The 8,572-nt window shown below is 35.4% G+C and overlaps 1 long non-coding RNA gene across 1 annotated transcript; it reads right to left on the bottom strand.

Annotated features, from left to right (window-relative positions):
* Positions 1 to 5,700: 5,700 nt before the first annotated feature.
* On the bottom strand, positions 5,701 to 8,473 carry LOC121428790. The gene is made up of 3 exons (XR_005971834.1): positions 8,288 to 8,473; positions 7,409 to 7,624; positions 5,701 to 6,258 (listed from the first exon to the last, which is right to left on the bottom strand). It is a non-coding gene; the product is annotated as an uncharacterized LOC121428790 (long non-coding RNA).
* Positions 8,474 to 8,572: the final 99 nt, after the last annotated feature.

Raw genomic sequence — 8,572 nt, 5'->3', positions numbered from 1 at the left:
AAAAAAATGAAATATTTATTATTCAAACAATAAAAAAAGGAGAAATAGTGAGTGATGGGCATCATCGACTTACTCACCTATTTGTGCATATCACTGTTTTACAAAAAATAAGCGAAAATTTAAAATGTCATAACTTTCTTATTTTAAATCCGATTTTGATGAAATTTTTAGCACTATACTAGTTTGATTTTCTCTATGTATTCAAGTTAGCATTTTTCTGGGGTGGACTTAATTAACCTTGAAAGAGCCCTCTACGTAAGTTAGGGTTAAGTTAGTTGTCATGGTAATCAAATATATATGCAATAAATTTTGAAATGTATATTCTTAAACCAAAAGGGGCAATTAATTATTACATGTTAATTTGTATGGTTACTATTGTAGTTTTAAGATTGTCTATATTGTTACATTCGCACCCAAAGCAGAGGATATTGTTCTCAATCAGAGTTACAAATCAACAAATATAGTATGGGCACACATGAATATGTGAATATGCACAAATAGTATACAAATATAGCAGGCTTTAAGGAAGTATAGCAGGAATTATTTGTCTGAAGTTGGACTGGCAATTGCTTTTTATACTAAGAGGCAAAAGTATGACTGGGCACACATGAATTTGTGAATATATAAATAGTAAACAAATATACCAGGAATGGTGCACTATTTGATTTTCTTTATGTATGTTTTTTTTTCAACAGCATAACAAGACCATGTTTTGTTATGCTATACTGTTTGTAAGATATAACAGAAAATTATGTGTTACTTAGTAATTTTAGTTGTGATCAACTTTATCACATTGTTACATAGAAAATAAAGAGTCTACTAAAAAGTATTGTGAATATTGGGTTCTATTACTCCCATGTATTTTTTTCTGCTGAACATTTCACTGTTAAGTGCTGTGGTGATCAGGTGGACATTTTGGGAGAGATGAAGTTGAAATTGGAGGGATGGAGACGGTGAAGTGAAAAGGATGGTAATGAAAAGTGGGTTGGAGATGAGAAGAAGGATGGAGATGAGAGGGATAGAGATGATGAGAGGAGGCATGGAGATGAAAGGATGGAGATGAGAGGAATAGATGATGAGAGGAGGGATTGAAATTATGAGGGAAAGGATGGAGGGGATGACGATGAGAGATGAAGCTGAGAGGAGCAGAGATGAGGGGATGTAGAGGAGGAATGGAACATCATCACCAGTTCACCACCAACATCATCTCTATCATCGCCACCACGATCGTCACAATCATTGCCATCACCACCAAATCACTATGCTATTATCATCGCCATCATTATCATCACCATTATCTTAATTATCATCATCATCACCACAATCGTTATCGCTATATTCATCGCCATCATTATCACCACTTATCATCATCACCATAATCACTATCGCTATCATCATCACCATCATCATATTATCATTCAACATCATCACCAACATCATCGTCTCTATCATCGCCACCATCAATATCACAATTATTGCCATCACCACCCTCATCATCACACCAACATCATCATCATCATCACCACCAACATCATTCTCATCCATCATCATCATAATCATCGCCATCACCACTATCATCATCGCCATCATTATTATCACCATAATCTTCATCACATCACCATCATCGCCACCATCATCGCCACCATCACCACAACATCCATCATTATTGTCATCGTATCACCAGTATAATCGCCATCATAATCATCAGCATCATCATCATGATCACCAATATCATCATCACCACCTGTCGTCACCGTCATCACCAATGTTCATCATTATCATCACCATCGCCACCAACATCCTTTTCATCATCTCAGGAATATTATTGAGAACCTCTTGGAAATGATGCAATCCATTGACTCGATCTCATCAGTGCATGAAGTAGCTGGGTTTATTCAGCTTTGGGTGCACTGGGGGCCTTGAACTTTTGTAGGGGGCACCAAGATAAATATGTTGTGGGGATAATCCTGCAGACCAAAGTTTAAGAAAATCATAATTTCATTCTCAAAAACACGATTAGGTTATCTCAAAAGGCCTAAAGTTGGACCGTCACTCTCTTCTCTCGCTTTTTCTGTTTTTTTTTTCTTTTCTTTTTCCTTTCTCCCCCATTCCACTGTTTCATTCGCTCTGTCTTTCCACTTTTTCTCTTCTTCTTTCCCTCCCTTTTGCTCTTCTTCAGGTGCGTTTTTTTTTTTTGGGGGGGGATTAAAGCCCCCCTTCCCCAAAAAAATCGCTCAAGCCCTACCAAGTTTTTTCGACCACAAAGAAAAATAATCGCTATATATGTGGGCCATATGTATTAATGTACTATTTCATTCATGTCATCAATTTGCTCTAGAATCAACTAAGTTTTTACTATTCAAATTCTTCAAAGATTTTCTCCCCGGTCACCACATTCCCTCATAACATTTTTAAGGGTGTCATTGATATTAAAACCTTATCCGCTGCCATGTTCTATCCATGTAGGAGTGCAAAATTGATGTTTGAACTAAGGGGGGGGGGGGATTGATGTTTGAACTAGGGGGTGCCAAATGATTACTAAGAAATTGACTGATTAGGCCGATGATGATTTATTAAATAATTTATTGAAAAAAATGAATGTTTGATCAAGCATAATTATTGCACATTGATTGAGTTGATTTATTGATAAATTTTTGACAGAAGGATTGATGGGTAAAAGTTGATGCCCCAATTTTCGGAACTTATCATTAAATTCCGAAAATTCTGCTCTGGACTTCATACGTACATGTAAGAGCAATCAGTCTCTCAACAGAAGGGGAGGGCGGTGAGAGGGAGGTTTTTTTTTTTTTTTGGGGGGGGGGCTAAATGTTCTGTTGAACCTTATTCCATCAACCTACTTTTCCCACTTCCAAGTTCCATCTCACCCTCTATTCTCCCGACTCCCATGAACACATTGCTGAGATCCACATAATAAAGTTAAAATGCTGCCCCCAAAAATGCAATGTGTGTTGAACTTCACTCATGCATTAAAGTTCAATTTATTAATTTATGAAATTTGCTTTAACAACCAAAACTGGCCACGATTGATCATTAATTTATCACAACACCCTTAACTTTGCAGGTTCTAACGGATTTGCCTATCAAAAACTGACTGAAATTGGAAGGCTATTTCCTGCCCAGCCTAATTTTCATACCCTTTGTTTAAGTGGGAAGTGCTCGCTCAACACATTTTGGTGTCATTTGAAAGTTGGCTTTATTATATATGTAGGTCCCCCCCCCCCAAAGTGATATATTTTTTATTCGGCAGCCATGTCAAAAGTTGATAGATTTTGGGGAGCTACCATCAAGTAGATAAAACTAGTATTGTACCCAGGTCAGTCAGGGTCGTATCTAGGGGGCACATTCAGGGGGCGCAAATAAAGAAAGGAAAAAAAGGAAAAAATAATGCAAAGGAATAAAAGTGCAGAAAAGGGATACCACTGAACTGAAGGAAATTAATACCCCGTCTTTTGTTATTCCCATGGTAATGCCGTTTCCAACACATTTAAAAATGAATCTTGCATGTCTTTATCCAAAGATGAATATTCGTGCCACTTTTTGATTAAAGGGGTGGTCCAGGCTGAAAGTATTTATAGCTTAATAAATACAGTAGAATTCACTGAGCAAAATGCCGTCAATTTCATCAAAATCGGACAACAGATAGCAAAGTTATTGAATTTTAAAGTTTAGTAATATTTTGTAAAAAAAAGTCGTCATGAATATTCATTAGGTGGGCTGATGATGTCACATCTCCACTTGTTCTTTTGTATTTTATTATATGAAATTAGGTTTATTCAAATTTTTTCCTCCAAGAACTAGAAAAACTGGATTGACAACAGTTACTGATTTAGTACATTTATTGCTGCAACTTATTTCATCATAAGGGAGACATATTATTTTCACAAGTATGAAAAAAATATGATTTTATGTAATAATATAAGAAAACAGAAAGTGGAGATGTGACATCATCAGCTCGCCTAATGAATATTCATGACTGTTTTTACAAAATATTGCTAAACTTTAAACTTCAATAACTTTATTATTTGTTATCCGATTTTGATGAAATTTTCAGCGTTTTGCTCAGTGAATTCTACTCTGTGTATTAAGATATATTTTCAGCCTGGACCACCCCTTTAATGATAATCATATCAACTCTCTACAAGAATTCCAACAAACAGCTTTAGCTTGAAATATTCCATTTGTCAATCGCAAATATGACTTCTTTAGCTGCGAGTTTGAATCTTGAAATTTTACTTTTCATTAATTCTCATTAATAGTTATGAAATACATTATTATTTATCTGGTTCCCTTCTCAAAGCGTATTCAACACGCGCTGATTTGATAAGGGAGATATAAATCCTATTCATTGATTTTTACTAACAATGATTGAAATGTCATTTTTGGGTGATATGTAAAGTCCATCTTACAGTAAGAGATGAATAATGTGACATAAGTACTAGTATCTGTGTATGAAATCACAGATGAAATAATCATGATGACGATCAAGATGATGTGGTGATGAGGATAATGATGATGTGATGAAGATAATTATGGACTGGTGATTGTTATGAGATGGGAGGTGGTGATGATAGTGATGGTAATGATGTCGATGATGGTGGTGGTGATGTTAGTGATGACGATGATGGTAATGAAGCTAGTGGTGTTGATGATGATTATGACGATAGTAGATGGTGTTGGTAATGAACAGTGGAATACAGGTGGTGGGGGATCATGGTCTTGGGGGCAAGAGCACCCCCCCTCAAAAAAAAGAAGATAAAATACCCCCCCAAAAAAAAAAAAAGAATGAAAGAGAAACGAAAAGAGAGAAGAGTTTTAGTATGATGTCATAATAAATAAATGAGTTTGTGTAATAAAAATGTCAAAAATTTTACTCATTCACAATTAAAAAAAAAAAACTTTGGCATGATGGGCCACATCTTACCCCTCAAAATCTTTCACTCATTACGCCAATGATAATGATGAAGTTTGTGGTGATGATGATGTCATAATGACGATGATGGTAATGATATTGATGATGATGAAGTTGGTGGAGGCAATAATGTTTGTGATGATGATCCCCCTGCCCTTTATCTTTCTTCTCCCATTATCAACACGCCTCCTGACATCTCCACCCCCATTATCTCCATTCCCGTCTTCTCCAACCATTTTCGCATCTCCATCCCTATTTCATTTCAATCTCTCCTCTCTCCTCATCTCTAAACCTTATCTCAATCCCTCCCCGCATCATCTCCATCCATCCTTGCATCATCCCCATCCCTCCTCTCATCATCTCCATCCACTCATCATCCACACCCCTCTCAACTCCATCACTCCTCATCATGGATATCCCACCTTTCACCATCTTCATCCCCCCCCCCCATCTTCATCTCTCCAATCATCTCCATCTGATTACCATGTGACACAACATTTGCTCCTGCGACAATTGCCCCAGGCTTAATTTTGTCTAAAGCCCCTTTCACAATTGGTTGCGTGACTACTTACGACCCTTCACCGTTGCAATTCTGTGCAACATATATTGTGACCAAGTGATCGCAAACAATCGCACGAGCAATTGTGAAAGCCCCTTAAGGTAGAGGTTCAGGGTTGCAATATGGTTTTAAGTTAGGTTTAGACCTTACTGGTTGAAGCTGTTCATAAGATTATGGTGTAGAATTTGCCAGAGCAGATGTCATGGAACCCGTCACCACAGCTCTCAATAAAAGGTAAATATTTAGCGAGAAAAGGGATACAAAATAGTGCAAGAACCAAATATTCAAAATACTTCTTTGGAGTTAAGTGGGTTTTATTAAGTAACATTAAGGTAAACTTGATCAGATCTAAAATTACATAGTAACACATATTGAACTTCAGTGTATATAAAACATATTATATCCCACACAAAATAAATACTGGTTCAAAATTTCAAATAGGATTACATTACCACAATTATGATAATACTATTATGATAATAAATATGACACAATTTCAACTGGGAACAATATTCTCTGCTTTTGGTGTTTATGTAAAGCCAAAAATAAGGACAATCTTAAAATTACATTAGTGCCAATATAAATTAACATTTATCCAACAATTGCACTTTCAGGAATATACAACCTGTTATACATTACTATATTTGGTTTCCATGGCAGTTACATGATCCCTAACGTAGCTGGAGGGATTTTCAACCCTTCCTCATCTTTTATTTTGTCACACAAAAACTGGCCATACAGAGCTTGCAATTCAGGTGGTCTCAAAGAGCTGGAAAGATAGAAATAAAATAAAGTAATTTCAACTATTTGAAGCTCTGCACCTCTTTTGCTACTGAAACAAATCAAATCATTTCAACCTTCAGTTTAGAAGCAAATACTTTTAAATATATTAAAGTTAAATTAATTGCAACTAATTCAATATCATAAAGGGAAAGTTCACTCTGAAAAAAAGTTGGTCGTAAAAATAGCAGAAAAGTAATACCAAAAAAATATTGGTGGTGAATGTATGAGGAAAAGTTTCAAAACGTTATTCGAATTTTAAGTTTTAGATTTGTGACGTCATAAATGAGCAGCTGCCCCATATGTTTTGTAATATAAAATTCATGAATTCAATTTTTTCAATGGTTCCTGATGACTTATTTTTGTTTTCTTTTCATGTTTGGGTGTGAAATGTTTTGTCTTTTGAATATATACAAAAGGAATAGTAAAACCAGTTTAAATTTTCTTAGAAAATTACAATTTCTTGACTTTTTACTATTTATTATGCAGAAATGCTGCTCGCACATGACATCACAAATCCAATAATTGAAATTCTAATAACTTTTCAATTCTTTGATGGATTTTCCTCAAACCTTTGTCAATATTTTTTATTATTTTTTCTGCTGTTTTTACAATTAACTTTTTGTCAGGGTGAACTTCCCCTTCAAGCTCACTTGAACGATACTTGGTATCATCTAGATGTGTATGACATAAATGTTCCTCATGAATTAAGCATAACCCCTACATACCCAAAATTGATTTAGAATGTTACAACTTCTACTTAACCTAAACATGTAGTAGTTACTCACATTTTTAAGAAGCAATTTTGAATTTTTATGAATACAATGTATTAATACTAAATAGGTTCATTATTGCGGATTGAAATAATCGCTAGAGGGTATTCATTTGTCTCGCAATCTACTATGGTCAACAAGGAAATTCGTGATCACTCTCGCAAAAAGTGTACAATGTATATATATAAAAAAAGTTAAATTTTTGTTCAATTCAAACAATGTATAAAAGAAATAATAAGTAAATGTTCAATTCAATTGTTCTTTCTTTCATTTAAAGAATTTGAAAATACCAAAAAATAAAAATTGAAATTTGATATGCCTGCATGAAGTGCACAAATTTGATATTATCTAAGAAGCTGTACTTACCTCATCGATCAAGGGACTGCTGCTCTGATGCCCAAGTCATTGGAACTCGGTATCATTTCTGCTCGTGAAAGAAATGGAAAGGCCATCGCTTGTCGAGTATGAAACCTCTTCTCCTCATCCCGGGTGTAGGTGGTTGGGACCAGCCCAAGTGCTTGTATCCTCCAGAAGACCCGTTGTTTCCAGTGGAATTTGCATTTAAAAAAGCTGTGACAGATACTGACAGGTAAAAAAATAAGAGACATGTTTTTCGATAAGGAAAAGCAAGTTTTAAAATTTAGATTTTGATAAAAACAAGTTTTTCAATTTCGGTACAATACATTTTTTTCAATAAACTATTCCATATTGTAAACTTCATAACTTACAAATGTATTTCCTTAATTGGTTTAGATGTTGGTTGGAAGCACCCCCCCCCCCCCGGCCTGAAGGCCTCCAAAAAGGGGCGTCAAGGATGGTTACTTTAATTGAGGAAGCGCATTCTCAGACCACGTAGTCACTGTCCTAATGATAATCAGCTTAGAAAACAACTTTTTATTAAGTAGAAGTGTAAAAATACAAAAATAGCACACTCTCGCCATTGGAAAATGGGAAATATGTAAAGAGACGGAAAAATTAACTAAAATAAGTAAGTTGACTTCGCATAGCTTAGCTACATGTAGGCCTAGTTGAGCCGACTGCCTCACTCAGTCACAATCACAGCACAGCCGGTCGCCCAGTTGGCTGGCCGGCGAGGCGAAGCACCGCATCGGTGTCCTTTCCAGGTGAACTATCAGTATCTCAAAAAGTTTGCATTAAGTATCAGTTTTGTGAAATGCTATAACTTTAAATAAGTACAGGAAATATGAAAATGGAATATTAAAATACAAAATAGCACACACTCACCATTAAAATATGTAAAGTGACGGAAAAATCAACTCAAATTAGCAAGTTGTAAGTTGAATGAACACGGCTAGCCGGCGATATCGGATTATTCTCGTTGCAAGGGAACTCGCTATATTTTCTTTCAAAATAGCTCAAAATGCACTGAAATGTCAATTTTTCTGTCGAGAATGTATTGAAGAAACATGGATTATGCGGGAAAATACTTTTGAAGTAAAGTTTGAAATTTCATTTAATGAAATTTTGAAGAAGAATTCAAGTGGTCGAGTTGTCCGATTCAGAGCCAAC

This window comes from Lytechinus variegatus, chromosome 15, assembly GCF_018143015.1.
Source record: "Lytechinus variegatus isolate NC3 chromosome 15, Lvar_3.0, whole genome shotgun sequence".
In the NCBI taxonomy this organism is placed as follows: domain Eukaryota; kingdom Metazoa; phylum Echinodermata; class Echinoidea; order Temnopleuroida; family Toxopneustidae; genus Lytechinus; species Lytechinus variegatus.
This window is presented reverse-complemented; position numbering and strand designations above follow the sequence as displayed.